General features: G+C 40.6%; 1 protein-coding gene across 1 annotated transcript in view; it reads left to right on the top strand.

Moving 5' to 3' along the window:
- The window catches only part of tbl1xr1a (TBL1X/Y related 1a), a gene marked incomplete at its 3' end in the record, with an annotated part of 132,417 nt that overhangs the window by 16,591 nt on the left and 94,446 nt on the right, over positions 1-21,380 (top strand). The gene's annotated exons all lie outside the window — the stretch shown is intronic.

Genomic DNA, 21,380 nt, shown 5'->3' with positions numbered 1-21,380 from the left:
AGCAAAACAATGCGCTGAAAGACACTGAAATGGGAAGGGATCTGCAGGATATAGTAATGTTCTTTTTAGCTTTTACAATACAACATAAGCCATGTTTCCGTAAAGACTTTTGAATATCGCATTAGAAATTTTATGGAAATTATTGTCTTTTGCGAATCAGAGTTAATGCGCTTAGTTAAATGTTTGATTGAAACAGATTTGCAGAAATAAACTCTGATGTAGCGAACATTCACCCCACGACTGAAAAGCTGTTTACGCTGTCTGCTTCATAATCATTGCATTTTTTCGTCGTCTCCGGACAGCATGCAACATAGGCAACGCTAGGTGACATGCAAGAACAATTACAATTTGCTGTATCGAAAGTATATCCTGAAGACCTCTCTCCATGTTGTCTCCTGGTTTGTTTACCTCTAGCCTGTTTACCTCCACGTCCACGCGTGACGTAGCCTACAGCGCATCGTCTTCTGACGAAATTACGCTTTACGTAGCCTAGTTCATTCGCTCAAAACAGTTTATGGAAACGCACCAGATTCACATTCTGATATATTTTTATTTTTTGTGAACTTCCAAAGTTAACATTCAATTGAAATTTTATGGAAACATGGCAATAGTCCTTTTATTCATAGCTAGCATAAAGATATTCTTAAATGAAGCTTTAATGTTAAGAAAATGTAATCAGTCATTTAGGCAGTCAAAGGCATCATTACAGGAGCAAGTTAGATATGTTTCACCAGACTGGGACAGAACACAGCTTGTGAGACAGCTTCTTTAAGCCATCTTAAGGACAGTGGGTCCAGTACAGAGGTGATTTACAGCAGCTCCGATCAGGAACATGACGAAGAGTCGGGCATGCAGAGCCAGAGTATTTTCTCATCTTTATTTGTAAATTGAGGATTTATTTGGACCAGAACAGAGGTGACTGTGGAAAGACAAACGATCAGCTAATCTTCAGGCTCTGCTGACGCCTGATAATGACCCGTTCATTTGAATCAGGTGTGTTGGAGCAGAGAAACATCCACAACATGAAGGGCAAGAAGCCTCGAGGACGGGGATTGAGGAACGCGGCACTAAAATATACTGCACACTTTACACACAGTGACCTCTAGTGGCAGATAGCTGTTGACCCTTAACCTCCAATGTCTGTGGCACCTTTTATAGCTCACAAATTAACATGTCACTTTTAACGCACATGCTGTAACGTGTTAATTAGTGAACTTGAAAGGTGCTGATGAATGAGTTTTGTTTGTATTTTTTAACTTTTAGGCTGTGCTGTGTTTCCATCTGCTCCCAGTTTGGTCTCTTGTTAAACTAATTCAGCAGTCTTGTGGCTGTAGTTTCATATTTAACAGATGTGTATACATTTCTACCAAGAAATACATGAGCAGACTGATCAACGTCTGCTTCAGATTGTGGATAAGATCTATTGGTATTCTGGTGTTTCTACTTTTATTTATTTGTCATATGAAAAATAGAATGGATACTATATAGGTTTAAGTCCCTTCTCCATGTGTACTAAACGAACGTGTGCCATCAAGATGAATAAATTCTTAAGTGTTTAAAAAAGGTGATGTGAACAGACATAAAATCTGATGTAGATGAGTGAAGAAACAGATCAGTGGGCTCACCCTGTGGTGCAACAGGCGCCAGCCTTTCTGAAGCGCCTCTGGTGTAGCATGCTGGTGCTGTGCTCACGTGGAAATGTCTGAAGGACCACCGGATGAAGTACAATCCAAAAAGCAAACAGTGAGAGAATTGGAGGAAGTGGAGGGCTTTGCTGACTTTCCTGAGCGGGCAGCAGCAGAGATTAGACGTTTGTAATCCAGTCCACGCTGTGATTCAGTTCAACTTGTTGAAGGCAGCTGTCAACAGTTACCTCATGTTCCTTCACTTCAGACTCTTTAAAAAAAACATTAGAGATATTAAAAAAGGGCCTTTTTACAGTAACTTTTCAGTCATATAAAATGTTTTATTTCAATATGCAGCAATGAGGAATAATTATCTTCAGTCATTAATGTGGGTTTATGTGTGTTAACTTGGCAGTAGTTTGTAGTTTCCACTGGAGATTTAAGGACATTTCCACCCTTCTTTTCAAAATTCACCTTTTAGTTTTGCATTTACTCACTAGTATTGTCTTTGCTGCCCTGAACCCGACAGGAAGGTCTGCTGACAGCACACAGGGCTGAAGCAAGACAAGAGTCTACAGACATGTAGCAGCTCTGTTAGGCTGTACAGTGAATATTCTAACATGTTAATGATTAGCAGGTATAATGTTATTTTATTTACCATCTCAGCTTTGCTTGTTAGCACACTAAAAATGCTGATTAACACTAACCAGAGAGCACAACTGAGGCTGATGTGAATGTCATTAGTTTTGCAGCTATCTAAGTACTGGACAAATTAAATTTTCGACCTGATGATGGCGCTAGATGAAAAGTCAGAGGATCACTAAGGTGATTAGGAATCATTTTGAGGGGATCATGAATGTGTGAACCATATTTAATCCAATCCAACCAATAGTTTAAGACATTTTACTAAAACAATGGTCTTTGACCCTGTTTCTGGCCCCCTGCCCTGCATGTTTCAGATAGATCCTGCTCCAACACACCTGATTCAAAAGATCAACTTGTCGTCAAACTCTGCTGAAGCCTGAAGAAGCCAAAAGAGACACTGTGCTATAATATTACTTTGGTTAAAGTCCTAAATGATCTGATATTAAATGTTCTAGTATCAACAGAACTAAAAAAGATTAGATTATACATATATTTACATATATGTATGTATTGTCAACCGACAGTGATGGAAAGTACAGTAACTAAGTACATTTACTCAAGTACTGCACTTCAGTATAATTTTGAGGCACTTTTACTTGTAGTAAGTACTTGAGTATTTAAATTTTTATACTTCCTTGGCACTACATTTTGGAGGCAAATATTCTATATTTACTCCACCACATTTATTTAATAACTTTAGTTACTAGTACCTGCTGCATCAGAGCCAAGGTGGCACATTTTTAAATAAATTTTTTATTTCAGCACTCTGATTAAAACATGCTGATTCTGATAATCAGAAAAATGTTGAATCAGATCAAATCTGATAATCGGATCGGTACAATTTACTTTTACTTGTACTTTTGATTCTCAAGTATTTTTATTGATAGAAAAGTCGTTTTTAGTATAGTCAATAAAAAATAATTTTTTAATAAGTACTATTCATATTGGTGACTTTCACTTTTACCCGAGTAATATTTTAACACGACGCAAAAGTCATACCTGAGTAAAAGTACATTCTACAACACCGATTATAACTCTGACCAATTTCAGATCCAATACTCAGCATTTTTCTGATTATCAGAATTACTGTTGTGTTTTTTAAATCTGATTGCTGATCAAATAATTAAAAACTGTACTACTCTTTCTCTGATGCAGCATGCAGTCTGCAAAGTAACTAGTTGTTATAAAAATAAATGTAATGGAGTAGAAGTGCAGTATTTGCCTCCTAAATATAGTGGAGTGGAAGTATGAAGTAGCAGAAAATGGAAATACTCAGGTAAAGTACAAGTACCTCTAAACTGTAAAGTAAATGTACCTAAATACACTCCATCACTGGTTATCTGCAGCATTGATGTACATTAATCCAGCTTTATAAATAATGTTTTTCTTCATTGTGTACCCTCACATTAATATCATTGCTTTTTTTCATGTCACTTTAATGTTTTTATTGCATTTACACACATTCACACAGATGGCAACAGACCAAAAACCACTGCAGGCTGACCAGAGACCAGTTTCTATTAGCAGTGGCCCTGAAGTTAAGAGCTGCATCTGTTACTCAAACATGCTTCAATGGGAAATGTGTTCATTCAACATGAGCATCATGTAAAACTAGGATTTATTTAGACTGCAGTTACCAGACTCGCACCACTAGGTGGGAGCAGAGAGGTGATGTGACTCTCACGTCGAGATGAACCGTGGTTGTGCTCATGAACACGGTCCAGCAGGTGGCAGTGTGGAGTTACACATGTTAACACTGAGGCGATGGTGTTTGTCCATAGGAGGCACTATTTCCTTAACCTTCACTATTCTCTCTCTCACACACACACACACACACACACACACACACACACACACACACACTCTCAGGCAGTGTTTTGAAACTGGGTTCACTCAGGGCTTAGCTTGGCATCCTATTTTAGAACTCCACCCTTAACAGCTCTAAATGGACTTAGTGACTCCACCCCACCCCCATACTGCTGTGAGTGTGTGTGTGTCTCTGTGTGTGTGTCTTCTAATGTGTGTGTGGAGGTGGGATAAGACGGGGAGAAATCAAAGGTCCAAGGCAAAGGGATAGAAATGTAGGTCATGCTCGATAGGAGAGACGAAGAAGATGAGAGAGCGGAGAGGAGAAGGGAGGAAAGACAGAGGAGGGCGCGAGATGCATGGCCTCTCAGAATCCCGCATGAGTCCTCTGGCAAACGAACTGCAGGAACGGTGAGACAGGAAAGAGACGCAGAGGGATGAAGAAGGCAGAGCAGAGCTGAATCGATCACAAGTGTGTGTCTGTGTGTGTGTGTGTGTGTGTGTGTTTTACCCAATCAACAAGAACCATTACATTGGGATGCTCCTTCCCTCCTCCTCCCGCTCTCCTTCCACAAAGAGGTGACCTAAATACTAAAGTCGCCAAACTGTTGGAGAAGAAACTGCTCTGTGTGTGTGTGTGTGTGTGTGTGTGTGTGTGTGTGTGTGTGTGTTTATGGTAAACGTTGCATCAGTCATAAAGCCGTAGTACCGCAGCTCAAAGCTTTATCCTTGCCCGTTGGCATAGCAACCAGTGAGTCAAATGAGGATGATCAAAGAGGGCCTGATTACCCAGTCTGTATGTGTGAATGTGTGTGTTCATGTCTGTGTTCACCTAACACACTGTTGGATTTACAGCATATTATATTGTGTGTAACTCAACAGCGTCACTTCAACAAAAGGGGTTGTACGCGTCTTTTATTTATCTTTTGATGGATATGTAAATTATAGTTATGCTGTTTTTATGAATGTCATTAGTGAGTGATGGATGCAGGAAATGCTTCAGGACACTGCTGTTGTTTCTGATCGTCCTTGCCTGTGGTTAAGGTCTGGCTATGTTTGAAGCCATTAAAACTACTGGTTTAAGATCGAGGCAAGATTGTGGTCATGGTTAAAGGGGAGAGTGTGTAACGCTATTTATCCGCCTGGATTGTTTTCGTATGAGCTGCCAAGGTTTGGAGATATCAACTGTATGCTTTCTCTCAAATATAATGGAACTAGATGGTAATCGGCTCAAAGCAAATGGAGCAAATAACAAAGCGCCAAAAAAAAAATTGCATTTGAATGACTCGACAGCAGTGTTTCTTTCCAGAACTCATGTCCCAGATACTAAAAATAATCCACAGGCCGCAGTTTCATGTAGGATCTATTTACTTTCTAGCAAACTACATCTCAACAGCACACCAGGAAGTGTGCATCTGCTTATTGAGAAGAGGCTTGTGCTTGTGACGGCAAGGAATGAAGACATTGATGCCGTCTTCCTCGACTGAGCTGTAACGTTAGCTAGCTTAGTTAGCTTACAGCTCGACCCTTGTCCATGAATGAATGCCTTCTTACATCAAGGTTTAAGGTGTTTGGAGGAGGTTTGCATGTTGAAATGAAAGTTTGTAAGCTTCTTCATTCTATAGAACAAATATACAGTTATTTATACACAAATACACATAAACATGTAGTGCATTTTTTTACATTGATGTCAGGGTGAATGTACATAACAGCAACAAGGCAGTGATCATAATACGGTTGGCATCTTCATATTAAAAGTTCGACATCAGGTAAACACTGTCCATCAACTCTGACTGCGTTTAAGAACCGAGCATCAATGATGTAAACACAGAGTCCTCATCTCCTCGTCCTGCCGTAGTCCGGCACTCTGTCGGCTCAGAACGCGGTCCGCCCGTTGAGTGCTACAGCTTGATCCGAGATGTTGTGGTGGAGATAGGTCTCTGTAAAGATGTGGGCACAACAGTCCCTGTTGTTTGGCCAGCTTTGGTCCCATCTGTCCATTTTCCTGTACCAAGACACAAGTCAGGAGCAACCTTAAGTCCAAGCTGGATTAGCATGGCTCCCATCCTGGATCTCTCACCTGTCCGCCCTGGGGCAGTCCGGCTGGTCAGGGTGGATGGTCAAAAGATGCCGTGGGCAGTGATCGTCTCAAAGTCCACTGCTCTTAATCCAAAGCTGGTGAATGTATTTCTGTCATAGATGAAACTGGGTCAGCAACAAAGCTGAAAAATAACAGACAGACAAAAATGCTCCTGCATGGTGATACTGAAAGGAAGTTTCAAGTAGTTCCTACTTGAAACTCCCCTCCTCTCACCAGTATCATTTGGCAAACAAAATGTTTCAAGTTGGTCTGCAGTTTTGTCCAACCACATCACAAGCAGAAGCATTTATAGATTTTTTTTTAGAAACAGTCACAATTGAAGTCTGGTTCGAAGGATTATCCCAGGATAATTGCACATACTTTTGTTCAGTTTCTCCTTGAGGCCATTCATGGTTTCAACAGAAGTAGTTTTGTGAAGAGTGAAAAAAAAAAAGCGAGAGAGAGAGAAGTTTAAATCCTGCATCCTGCAAACACCTGCCGTGCTCGTCAGATTGTCGCTTTCAGAAAGTTGCAAAGATTCATGGTTTTCAGACAGGCAACCTGATACTGGCTAGATTGTCATTTTTGGGGGGTTACTGCAGCTGATGGAAGAGTCGGAGTCCAACAATTGTAAATTCTCAGCTACATGTCATGTTTATGTGCTGTCCTGTGGGTGGTTGGAGAGCAGCACATGGTAACTGTGCCAAGACCCAAACCACTGGAGCAGTTAAAGGAGTAAGTCAAGGATGGGAGGTCGTCAATACATTTGATACATATATTACGTATATTCCCTCTCCAGTGAAACACTGATCACCCCTTTAGCCTTTGCTTCCTGTACAGCTGTTTTTGTCAATGGGACACAGCCCCGTAGTGCCCTAATAAAAAGTTGCATTCAAATATCTTGGCTGACACGTCTGTGAACATCTGCACACTGCGCCCATGGACTTGCAGATGTAGAAGTATGTTTTCAGGCTTAAAAATAACTCATGGTTCATTAGCGCATACCTCTGCCTCTGAAACATGTGTGCAGAGCTCAGGACAATCTGAAACAGAAACATAAGCAAGATTATACAACAGTTTCAATTATACAGGCAGGCTAAACGCCAACAAAAGTGGATTGAGGTAGAGCTGAAACATGATGTGAAAAACATCCTTTTGTGTAATATTGCTTAAATTATGTACAGTACATGACTCTCTTCAGTTCAAAACATTTCAGACATCACTGATGGTCTGTCCTACCTTGTGTATCCATGGTTTTATTTAAAGAAAATGACAGTGTTGGATCACAGGGTTCACACAACCGTATCAACATCATACCACTGTGGCACAGTAAATCTACCGTACTACATGACTTTGTGGGCATAACGCTCTTCTGTTCCTACGTCACTACAGACAATCATCCAGCAGACCTGAGACGATATCAAAGTTGATGGTTTCAGTGGCTGCAGTAGTGCTGGTTGTACGATAACAGGCAGCTCATGGCTTTTGTCACATCTCATTCTGCCTGCAGTCACTCTACGCTAATTACAAAACACCAGAGAAATCTTGCTGACCGAGACGGATTTATAAGACGGATCACAGTTTGTCCTTTTTCTCAGTCAAGTAAGAAACAGAAAGCCAGTAAATGAAGGAACAGTTTGGTGAAAAAGCAACCAAGAAAAAATTATTTTAAAATTAATTTCTTTTGTCAGCTGGACGAAGTGTGTGAAATATAATATAAAGTGTGTGTGTGTGCGTCTGTGTGCATGAGAGACTCAGTATGGAGATGAGCCGGGTGTTACAGAAATATATATATATATATTTATGTTCTAAAAAAATAAAAACACTGTCAATTCTCAGAAACCACAGAGCTGGTTGCCATGGGAATGCTGCAGGGAGCTCCTCATCCTCCCACCAATGGGCTTCAGCAATTTGTTACCGCGGGAAACCTGGCTTGTTGCCTAGGAGACCAGAGGCTGTGTGCTCATGGATGGAGAGCTGAGAGTTGCAGCTCGGCTCTTACTACTGAAGTAACACTGTGGTGAGACACAGACACACTATGTTTACTGGCGTGTGGGGGCAACGTTGATCTCCTGATCGTATTCTTTGTGTATATCTTAAAGGAAGAATCCACACTAAAACACAAACGTAGGTAAATTGTACTGCAATCGTATTCAAATATTCATATTATGCAGTAAAAATGGGAAGCATTACAATGTAATTCAAACCTGAAGGCTTTCTGAAACATACAAACACTGGACAAACCACACAAGATTGTTTCCGTTTCCAACCTACACAGATTTATTGTCTTCGACAGTCAGGAAGGTCTATAAACCTCACGACTTAGTAAAGACTCTCCACCACTATCCTCAGTCTGATATACAGGAAAATTTCAAAATAAAATACTTCAAATGAAATGTAGCTAAAATATGTTTTGCGCAAAATAGTAAGTTGAATATAGAAGGTATTGCTAATGTCATAATGGTGAGAACTTGGAGAGCATAATATTTTCTGAGGTGTTACACAATGTAAAAGATTTGACGAACACTGCAATAGACAACACACCAAAGCACGAGGGAGTGACCACTAGAAATCCAATGAAAACAGTGGCGGTAATGTCAAAATGAGCTGTTATGATCAAAGAAAGTTGGCGATAATGGATGGTGAAAATCAAGTGGGACACGTTTCAAGGTAAAACAACATATTTGATAATCCCATTAGCTTGTTATAGACAACAGCTAACAATAGTGCTCAACCACTTTCTAGCTAACATCACTGATTGATGGTGTTGCATCATACAGTAGGAAAAGCGGAAAATAATTTTAAAAATGTCGACACATCTTGGACACGTTTGTTTAAAGCCTGTAGAGTGGTTGAATGCTAACGTCAGCTTAGAGTCATCATGTTTGTTGACGATGTTGTTTACGTCCAAAAAGGCTCGATGTCCCTCCAGATGTTGACGAGACATTCTTCTCCGTTGCTGATCATTCAAGAGAGGGTTGAAAAGATAACGATTTGGCAGATTCTCTATATTTATACAACTTGTAACCTGAACACAGCAGCATAACATCATCCCAGGATTCAAGCCTCCCACTCTGAGCGTGACAACAGAAGAAAACGGCTGCCGTGTAAATGTGGTCTATCGGGGGGCCATGCGGCTCAGAGTGTAACAAATTTGTTGCACAGCATCAACAACCATGTATGAAATGGATCAGATGATTAATCTTGTGGTGGAAAAACATCACCAGCAGAAACACAAAGACCCTTCCCTGCACCTACGACCCATTATGGTGAGAACCTCCCTGAACGCCAAAAACCTGGTTCCTCTCGACATGACGTCATCAAACATGATCTAATTATGAATTATAGTTTGGAGTTAAAGTCTGAGGATGTTTATAAAGTCATCATAGTTGGCCATGAGTGATTTAAACCCATTGCTACAACTACATTTACACTGATGTTGGTTTTGAGTATAATAATGGGATAATGGATGTTATGAATTATAAACTGTACTAAAAAAATTAAGTAGATAATAAAAGATATTAAAGTTTGAAAACACAATGTCAAAGCAACTTTGTCTTTCACAGATTTGGGCGGCAGAGCCTTCCAGGGGAGCGTTTTCTGTGAGATTTCACATTTAGATGCAGCGTGAAGAATGAAGAGCAGAGAAAGTATTCAAACACATGATGAATTATTGATAAGTGAGCCATCTGGAGATGCAAATAACCTCCTACAAATTCACCAAGGACATCACCTGAGTACACGACAGCACTGCAATGCAGAGGGAAATATCACAAAGTGTAGTAAAAAACAGTCTGCTGAAAAACTCATGACCTGCTTTTTTCAAACTTTGGTATTTCAGTGTCCACCTACACCTGCAGAAGAGTTTGATTCTGTGTAGCTGGAGAGGAGTTCACTGACTCAGGAGGACTGATTTATTTGAATTTGTCTCTTGAGGTGGTATTAATCAAAATGTTAACACTGAAACTAGAATAAATGTTGGCAATGTTCATTTCTGCTAACACATCTTCACACACTGTAAATAACAGTATATAACAGTCTTCAATTACTGCCTTAAATATTTGAGTTAACTCATTTCGATCAAGAAGTTTGTTTAAAATCTTTTTAAGTTTTCTTTTTTTTGTGAAACACAATTTAAAGTTAACTGAATTTGAAAATACATCATCAGATATTAAGTTAAATCAACAACTGACAATAAAAACTATAAACTTTAAGTTTAATCAACTTGAAACAAATCAAACTTGTATATTTAAGTTACTCAGTTAATCAGAAAAGATAAGTTGATTCCATTAAACTTAAACTCTCAAAACAACTATATCACCATTCCCAGAACAAACATGTAACGTACCAGCAACAGATGTACTGGACTGGACTGGCTGCATGAGATACGCCTCTTGTTTTTACGTTTTACATCTCTAAATATTTTTTAGTAATTTTTATTATTTTTTAGTAATTTTTGTATGTAAATATTAGCATGTTAGCTCAACAGCTTCCAGGTCATGTGATCAATTTACTCGACCCTCCAACCCTTCCTTCTCCTCATCTGGACTTTAGACTTGCTCTTTATGTTTTTTCACTTGATTTCCTCCTCTGCTGCTGTAATAATTACTACAGCCACTAGAGGTCAGCGCCTAACAAGGAACGTAAATGGGTCGTAGTTTGCTGCTTTCACAGTCGACTTATATGGTCGTTTTTCTGATGAGGTCAGACTGTTTCTGCAAACCACGGACAGGTCTTAATGGTCTAGTTAGGTTTAGGCTCAAAAACCACTAGCTTAGTGGTTTTCGTTGACATCTCATCAAAAATATCTGGTTTTGTTGCCACTAAGGACACAGCTGGAAAATGTCCCTACATTGCCTCAAAAATATCCACTGGTTTAATGCTGACAAACGTTGAAACGCCATCTTGAACAGTGGTGTCTCTCCACAACAATCGCCTCCTCCTCTTGACATGTAAGTCAGCTCATATACATGAAGTGTGAACACGATATGTTGCATTTTGTAGAAATGTCGATATGATGCGTATGAAATGTACAAACTTAACGTATTGGTGGTTTACAAAAACATATTCTGACGATATTCTGAATATTTTATAATAACGTAATTTCTTTTGAGTTAAATTTTTAAGCTAAAACGTTGAGGAATGAATAAAAAAAAGACAAGAAATAAAAAAAAAAAAATCTGAAACAGAAATGGATCCAGAGGACCTGATGAGATTTTTTCGTTTTCCAAGAAATAATGAGAAGCTCCAACCACCAGTGGAGATCATAAAATACAACATATTTTGTAAAGTAGGCATTTTTTCATAATTTCCGGGTTATGTTGAGAGTAGTTGCTTCCTGTCACTTCAGGCTTCAAATGACTCTCATATAACTTCTTGTTTTACACATTGTTGCATATTCCCTTTATAATACAACAACCCAAACAGCCTTTTATTGAGCGAATCCGCACCCCGACCTGTTATCATCACGGTGACTCAACTAAAAACTTCACACCAAACCAAACACTGTCCGCACTGCTGAAGTGTTTTGATTGCGGTTGAAAGAGCTCACTTTATTTTCCAATGTTGTGATTTTTCTCAAACTATCTACATTAAGTGGACCATGAAGTAACAAAACACAAACACTCTGAGTGTGTTACGTAAGGTTCAACCACTTTTTTTCGACACACAAGGTTAATAAAATGCTGCCTCGTGAATCGCTGGTGTTTTCGTCCATTATTTGCTTCAAAGCGTTTTGGCAGCTTTTTCTGCACCACTTTAAAAAAAAATGAGAAAACACTTATCAACATTGTAGAAACAGTTTCAGTGTTTGGAACATAAATATGCTTTTACACATCCATTCAAAAATGAAATCCCTCGTCTGTAAATTACCCTCTATTGTGAGCTTGAATAGAAACAGAATCGGGCCTGGCCTTGGAAAAAAAAAACGCTCTGTGTCGTGTGAGGCGTCTGTCAAGACACATTTTGGTGTGCAGAGCTTCTGTTTTTTATCTTCACAAGAGAAAGAGGTCACTCTGCTCCCCTGAGTCTTTCCTCTGCACTGACACAGACTGACAGAAACAGAGGAGAGGGGAGAGGAAAGGTTCTGCTAAGGCCCGATCATCCCAGAACCCGCAAGTGAGCATAAACCACTGAACCGGATACTCAAAAAGGTTTTTTTATGATCTGATGGAGATGCTGAATGATGGATAATATCCAGAATGTTCTCATCTCAGGGCATCAGATACCAATGTTGCTTTGTCACACGAGGTAGCCTGTAACATCTGTGTGCGATGTCCAAAGTATCAAACATTGTAAAGACGTTACGATAAATTTCCACCAAATCTAAATGTACCGTCTTACAAACTCCTCCGGCTGCACACTCCGGCTGCACACACAAGCCAAGCTGCACTTCTTCTTATCTCGGTAATAACTGACCTTTCTGCTGTGTAAATATGAGCTGTAATTAACAAGATGATATGTCTCTATTGTGATGTTGTCATTTTGTTATATAGCTGCTATAGTTCAAGGTTATAATGATGTGACTGGGTGGAGGAGGCGGCGGTGGCGGGGAGGCTGTGATCACCTGGGATCCATGTGTGAGTAGTTAATTCTCATTGTTGCTGCCATTAGAGGTCAATTGAGGTCATAAACTACTTACAGCCTTTTAGACTTCACTTGACCCTTGAGACTGTAACAGTGATTGTGGGCTTTACAACAGGACGTGACAGATAGATGGAAACAGCTAATGATGCCTTAACAGCTGAAGCAGAGACGCACCAGGAAAAGCTTTCTAACACTCACACACCCTCTCTCCTCTCTGCCTCGACCTCCTTCTGGCTCTCTGCCCGCCCTCCTGTTGAATATTTCAGGTTATCACTAATGAAGGAAGTTATCTGTCTCTCACTGCGGCAGGAGCTTTAAATAGAACTGGAACATCAATTCACTGCTAACAATCCCAGAGCTGTGTGTGTCTGTGTGTGTGAGAGTTACACAACCTCACCAACTGGCCTGGCGTGATCCTACAACAGAGAAATTAATGGAATTATTAAGCATATGAAATAGATTTGAGCGTTTTTGTGTGAACTGCCCGGCACTCTGATAATATTCACTACAAGACGAGGATGAAAAAAAAAAATCAGTGTGAAGCTCTGCTGCAGTTCAATGAAGAGGCGGTGGCTCCTGATAAATCGCGCTCACACTCAGATCATGAGAGCTCAGATGAATATCTTTCATTGCGTCGCCTCGCTGTACAGATAATTAGACAAATTGACTTTAGAAGGTTTTTAGAGTGAAGCGAAATAATTTTACACATGTAAGAACCAGATGAAGGGCTGATGTATCACTCAATCAGTAATACAAGTAAAAATGTTATGTTAAAATTGAATTATTTTGAGTTAGTGTGATTTAAACCACATTAAGTTTTATTTATTACACATTTAGTTCAGAATAACCCACAGCAACGCTGTTTATTACTTAAAGGGGTTCCCTGTGGAGCGATGTTTTGAGGAGAAGTGTATATATTACATGCTGTTTTTGAGCCTCTTCTATGGAGCATTCTTGGACACTAAATAGCAAAAAACACTAAAAAGATGACGCACACATCAACTGGATAAAGCGAAGGCAGCATGGTGGTAAATAAAGTTGTCATTTACCTCAAAAAAATCAAAAACTCAGACGCCAGGAGACAGATGCTGAACGTCAGCAAGCTCAGGAGGAGAAAGTTTGGGGCAGAGCCGGAGCTTCTGGAGGAATAAACACCCGGAGTCATGCTGGATTCTGCGCTGATCCGAAGCCGTTTACCGACGAAAGGAGAGCTCAGAGTTTATTTTAAAAAGTGGATATAAAGTGGCCAAGCAACACTGTTGGGTGAAATGTACTTCAGTTTGTGAACGTACAGAGAGGAGAGGTTAGAAGAAGAACCAGAGTCTCTGGTGAGTGCTGAGTTCAGTCAGTGGCTGAACTAAATTCAAACACAGACACTCTCACTGTTCATGTGCGCCATCGCTTGCTAGCTTACGTCATCTGGCGGTCAAACTCTCAGTAACATGAGACAAAAATTCATTATACATTCGGCCTCAGGGATACAAACAATATGATTGGCTGAACTCTGGTAACTCCACAGTGTATATGTACGGCTTTATTGTCAACACTGTAATCAGATTCTGTGTTGAGTTCTGTACTCAAACCTGATGCATTCATTCATTTTCAAAATAAATAAGACCTGACTTGAAACAGACTTGGTGGACAGTTGGAGCTGATCCGAAAAATAGATCTGAGGATAACTGGACCGGATCCAAAATGCAGTCAACCTGAACAGACCCGAACAGAGAGAGAACACCAACACTGGCAGCAGCACGATGCACCATCAATTAACAAGCAGGCCCGGTTGAAAAGGGCAGCGATACACGTCGATTTTCCAAACACGTCCTTCTTCAATGATGATGACAACACAGCCTGTGATCAGAGCTCAGCAGCAGACATATTGACACACACACTCCTGATCTGCAGCAACACAACGTGAATCCAGCCAAACAATACGACTGAACAGGATTTGGATCACCAGAACCCACTCAAACAACAGTGAAATAGTGTGAAAACGCTTCACAAGTCAGCGTTCATTTTAAAACACACTTCATTTCACTTTCCCAGCTTCCCCTCCCTCCTCCTAACCTTCAGTTTCTCTCTCGTTTCTCTCTCCCATGAGAGAGAGAGAGAGAGGGTGAGAGTCTTCAGAAGTGCTCAGTATCCAACAGAGACGAGAGTCGGAGAGACAGACAGACACATAGAGGATTGCCAGCCTGCAGAGATAAAGGCAAAGGCAGAGAAGAAAAAGACGGCAAAAGTCTGCAGCAGACAGATTTCCAGAGGAAGAAAATGGAGAGATGATTAAAAGAGAAGCCACGGCTACATCAAAGTTCAATCTGAGTTAAGATGCCCACAACTAAGTTCAGTGGCTCTCAGTGAACTGAGATGCCCCGATTTCCTCTCTTTAAACTGTGCAATGCACTCGCAGCTTCGACTTTCACCGTACAGTGAAGTGAGAAGATGTGAAAAATGTAAAGGTCTTTATGATTTCATTCAGTACACAGGTTTACAGCCAGTTACATTCAGCTGCTGGAGGAAGCTGCACCCTCTTTAAAAAGTATGAAATATGAAATATTAATAATGTTTTGCAATAAGGAGGTTTCAGTCAAACCCAGTAACAACAGCTGAATGTGAAGGCGCTGTCATTATTATGCATGTATTCTCTGGCAGTGTTGTGCGTGCGTGAGTGTGTGTGTGTGTGTGTGTGTGTGTGTGTGTTTCGGGGTAGAGCTGTGAGCACTCTAGGCTACACTCCTATTTATAACTGACATTGGCAGAGTTGCATAAGGACACAGCAGCACATCAGACTGAGGAAGACAGCCAGAGAGATGCAGAGGGAGAATATACCGACAGCGACCGATGGCTTGTAAATGCCCCAATTCTACTTTAAACTACAGAGAGGCGGACTCCCATCTGTTCAGGTGGACCAGCATGAGGCCATATCTCAGGAAGATTATGTCGGGTATTGTGCAACGAGTTACACGTATGATGCTTGATAAAACCAACCAAGTATAACAATGTAAAAATACGTATGTAGAAACTTGTTTAACGCTCCCCAAATCCAATCCCACATGCTAGCTAGCGCAAAGTGATAGTTGGGGTGTTTTGATGTGGGGTTGATGAGGTACTTATCCCCAGTCAGTGTATTAGTGTGGAGCATTGTACTGCTAAACAGGACCGAGAGCAGGACGTATTTTAGCCACTCAAAAGAAGGCACACCTAAAAAATATATATCCGTTTAAGTGTGAGCTATATTTTGAAACATTTTTGGCTGTATTTGCAGATGAGGACCGTATACTTTTATGATAAGTGTATGTTTATTTGTGGTTCCATATTTTTATGTTTACACAGTTATTTACGTCAGAAAATAAGGTGGCTAACTAATGCTAGCTTCCATAGCTCATCTCGGCCACATGGCTTTAAGATAGTGACATGAACTCACAAATGTATAACTCATACAGCTTTAAATGTTCACTGTTAAGACAATTTGTCTTGCTGAAAGCTTACAGATTAACAGAAAGTGTTTCAGAGAAACTGACATGGTGCCACAATCCAAATACTTCTTGAACAAAATAAGGAACTTCAGTACATCAAACGCTTCTCAACTGTCTGAACTGTCACACTTTTTCAATGTCAATAAGCAATTGAGACAATCAGAGTAGCAGCACACAACACAGACTCGAATACAAATCAATCCTGCCAGTACATTTATCAAAAAGTAAACTACTGAAAGTATTTAAAGTGGCAAAAATTGAAGGATGACTCCCAAAACAACAAGACTGATGCAGATTGCCAGTGAGAGACGTACCAGACCTTTGTTGTCTACCACAGTTGGTTGGGTTTATGAAACCATGGCGGTTTGGGTTCGACAGATATGTTGAAGTCCAATGGCTGACAATATCAGGACAAAACCTCCCGCACACTGTTCACCTAACTTGCAATCAAATATGAATTTTAACAACAACGTTTCAGTACAAAGACCTTCGTCAGGTAATCTTTTTCTGTCTTCTTGAGATAACCTGATGAAGGTCTTTGTACCGAACATTAAAACGTTGTTATTCAAATGAATTCTTGATTGCAGGTGAGATGAACACTGGTGGGAATTTTTGTCCTGATGCATAATGGATAATACGACACAACAATTAAACTCCATTCAGCGTATGAAAGGTAGCCAGAGATGGAAAGTGGGTTTATTCTAGTGAAAGAAATGGTTTTGTTCTCTGTGACCAATCACAGTTTGTCGGTTCTACGTGACGGAACAAACAAAGCTACACTGAGAGCTGATATTTGATAATAACTATCTTTTATTCCCCTGGTCTCTGTTGGGACGAGGATGAAATGAAGTGAGTTTCACTGGTATTGTTCCTGTACTGGTGTGTGTAATTAAGGTCCCACAAAGGAGCACGAAATGAGGAAGCCTGATGCATCTTGAAATATCTGTTCTACATTCAGAAAACTCAACTCCATGTGGACTCAGGAGTCTGCCTGATGGCTTTATAAATATTATTTTTATATGAACGATACCAGCATTAGAAGAATTGTCTTCGTAAAATCCATGTGTAAATTCAATTTTGTAAAATGTTATGACAAATACCAGCAAAAGTAATGTTTGACAGTTGATGTTTAAGCCTTGTAGCACTTTCAAGCTCAATATAGTGTTATTGTGGACACGTGCCTACAGCTAGCTAAAGTAACCGGTTTTCAATGGCTGAATTTAAAACAATCAAAAATGAACTAAACTTACTGACAGAAAGTGAGGAAATAACACTTCTGACGTCATGTCAAATACACCTAAGTATTGGGAGAAGTGTGCTCTCTTATACCCCTTTTCCACTGGTCAAAAATCCCACTTAAACCCGGCAAGATCAGGCGAATGTATACACTCTGCAACATCCGGTGTTGGCGTGTAAATAAGGAAGGAAGTAATTTGGGATGTCGTCTATTAAGGATGTTTTATCACTGGACACAGTGTTGGAGGTGGAGCCTCTTTCATTCCTATGAAAGCTGCTCAGTGTTGTTTTGAAGACTCCCCGGCTGTGAAAATACCTGGATCGCCGACCGAGACAGCTAACTTCCTGTTTAGCGCCCGGCTAACTTGAATGGGGATAAAATCATTTAATCGTGCGGCTCTTCTAGACTTTCCAAATGTTACTGGACCGAATGGCTCAAATTATTTGACAGTGATACGAGTGATTTCGCTTGCAAAAATGGATCCACCATTTCACAGGCTGCCTTGCCTGCGGGAAGTGGGAATTGGGTCAATGGATGATTTTTAGTGGGGTTGACCCACGTTTAAAAAACCTGTGTAGCGCCGCTAATTTTGCTGGAAAAGTGGTATTAGCTTCTGGCACCACAGCTCCTGTACCAGCAGTTTGAAGAACACCAACCCTCCCCTGGATCCTCAAGCTCCCAGTTCATGTAGAGTCAGCTATCAGGACCGCTACCTGCACAGCTAGCTAGCTACTGGCAGCTACAGTTAGCGTATACTCTCTTGATATGCTGTATGAATTCAACAGGTGGCTAATTCTTAAATACTGCACCTTTTTAAAAGAGGATACTGAGCCTCCACAGAGCAATTACTGTTCAGCAGTGGGGGGTTACCCTCACTGTATTCTGTCACGGAGGTTTATTGGTCCGTGGTGTATTTTTAGCAGCACAGACGCTGCAGGATGATCATAGAAATACTGTATTATAGGAACACTACAGAGTGTCTCTATGGTCCTCTCACCTCTCTCTCCCTCTGTGGCTACACATTGCTATTTGTCACTGTTATCATGAAGGTGACTACTGTAGTAAAGAGTATAAAGGCTAAAATATACTATAGATATAATATAATAGAAGGGCAGGAACGAGAGAAAAAGGCACAATCACAAATCCGTCTGCTACTTCAGTACCAGAACCGGCCATTGATTTATCGATACACAGCAGTGATATTTCAGAGCCGCGGTCGAGACCATTAATTGTAAATGTCACAAACCCTCAGTCAGATAAAGGATCAGCGAGTCAGGCAGACTAAACACAACAATCCCTCCGCCCGGCGCTCGCTCGCTCTGCTACCAGGAGATTGCAGGTTAACAAGCGGTGCGTCTGTGTGCTCACATGTTCACAGCATACTGATGGAAGAAGTCAGAAACCTTGCAGCGGGGCTACACTTTTTGTTTATCTGTGTCTCTCTGTTTTTGGCATGCTGAGCAGGTTGGAGGTGTTGAATGAAGTCTGTCACCTCTCTTAAGACATCAATAGAGCAGCGAACTCGCCCGAGGTTGTTTCGGTCCCCTCTGTCAGCTCTTACCGGCTCTGTGACCTGTATGTGCAGCACAGGATGTCGAAAATGAAATACCTCACAGATGTGATTTCAAAATGCGAGACGGCACAGAAGAAGGTGTCACACACGTGGACATGCAGCGTGGGAGAGTATGTGTGTGTGTGTGTGTGTGTGTGTGTGTCTGGTGGTTTTAATGGTGAGTGCGTGCACACACAGTCCGGAGCCCCGGTGTTATCTGTGCAGCTCCAGTGTTAATCCCCGGATCAATAACTGGAACCACTCTTTCATGATTGCTTCACAGTGGCCTCGATCTGTCACACGACATCATGTCAGTGTCCGCTCACACACACGTTACTGTGTAAAGGTTTAGTGAGAGGGCATGCTTGAATCACGCGATAGAAAAACACTGAGGGTAGTCATACCTTTGGGCTTTATTCATGTTGTTATTGTCAAATATGAGTAGTTTTGATTCACTTTCTGTTTATGTCACTCTTTAAAGAGGCACTGTGGAGTTTTTGGAGAAGAAATTCAAACTTAGAATATTATTATTCACAATATAAATGATGTAATAGTACAAACTTTTCCGTAAGTGAATAAACAGGCTGTTCTCAGAGGAAAACAAGGTCCCCAGAACTCTGTATGAAGCTAGGAAGGTGGCAGGGTCCGCCACATATAAATAAAGTAAAACAGTATGAAACTGTGTTGTCCTTTAAGGTCAGTTTGTTTATTCGGTTTATTCAGACATGACAACAAAGAGAGTTTGTTTATTTAGTTTGTTTAGCCATAAAAAAAATCAGTTAATGAAGATGTTTTAAAACGAGGGTCCGATTGGATGCGCTCGGACGTCTGCTTGCCCCCAATTTGTTGCAAGTAGTCCAAACAGACTGACGGCAGTATACACAGAACCACTACGTATCCGTAGTGTCCGCAGCTGACCATTTAGGAGTACATCCAGGTCCATATTTACAAATGGACTGAGTGGTCTTTGTCAGCCTCACACCAACCTTCACTGTATCCTGCTGTTTCCATTGAAACCACATCATTCCTATGCTGCAGCATCTTCAAAGGCACCTTGACAGTAATATTGGCGAGAGGAGGTTACTCATTCACTTTCCACACACACACGCACACACACACGCACGCACTTTATCTGGCATGCTTCATTTTCTGTCCTGGCACCGGTGCAACTTTCAAGTTTCTCTAACACTTACATAAAAAGCCTTTTTATTCTACTCTCTTGGACGGAGTCAGGAGAGAGAAGCCACCTGGCAGGAGATGCACTTTCATTATTTGCTGACGAATCTAAAAAAATCAAAAGTGATAAGAATTGGTGGGAAATGAGTAAAAGGCGTAGCACAGGCTGCAAAGAAAATAATTCATTTGTCACATTTGGACCAATTAAAGGAAGAGTTTTTAAGGCTTATTTGCTTTCTTTCCAGGAGTTGGAGAAAATCAATACCACTGTGCAGAACAGAAAGAGTGAAATAAAGTAATCTTATTTTTTACTCATCTAGAATTTATACCATAAATTTGTCCATTCAGATGTGATTGGAAGTGACTCGCTAACCCCATCCCACACTTGGCTGTTAGCTCATGGGTTGTGGTAGCAAGTAAAAACGATGGGTGAGATGAGTGTTTGGCTCTCCAATGGCAAAACTTTTTTAACATTTCAAAAGAGAATATTTGTGCTGTAATCCAGGGGTTCCCAACCACGGGTCGCAAAAACCAAGTAGGATGTAAGGGGGCTGATGAAATAAGCATATATGCAGCTATTGTTTTACATATCACAAAGTAAGTTATTTCCATTTAACACTAAAATGTTTCAGAAAGTGATTTTATTTGCGTAAGTGTTCAAAAATGACAATGAAAACATTTAACTGGTTACGTTATGTGTGGGTCAAAGACAAGGTTTTTCATTGGGACGGTTAAGAAAAGAGACCCTCGAGCAGAAAACGCTGAATTCAACTTAAGATACGACGACAGCTACGTAAAATTCAGTTTCATGACGACTTGCGATGCAAATGCTCCAAATCCCTTGTGAGTGGTGTGCTGGTTAAAGCTAGCTAAAGAGGCTGTAAACCTCAAATACTGACCTAGTGTCTCTGGTTAGACTAGTTTAGCTTAAAGACTGGAAGCAGGGGGAATCGGCTAACCTGGGTCTGTCCAAACACGTACCATGCATGTTTAATTCAGATATAGAGCAAGTTATCAGATAAAGTAGGGCTGCTTGTTGTATAGGTCTCTACAGGCGTGATGGTACCAGGCCTGGCAACTTGACAGTGATGACAAGTCACCATTTTCCTCACTTTGTGCTAGCTGTCCCTTGTCTCTACATGAAACAACAACAACCTCTGAGCTAGCAACCTACATGCCATAACCTGGTTGCTAACAG

This window comes from Pagrus pagrus (genome assembly GCF_965226575.1).
Source record: "Pagrus pagrus genome assembly, chromosome: 6".
NCBI classification, from domain to species: Eukaryota; Metazoa; Chordata; class Actinopteri; order Spariformes; family Sparidae; genus Pagrus; species Pagrus pagrus.
The sequence above is the reverse complement of the archived record's forward strand: the minus strand, read 5'-3'. Positions and strand labels throughout refer to the sequence as shown.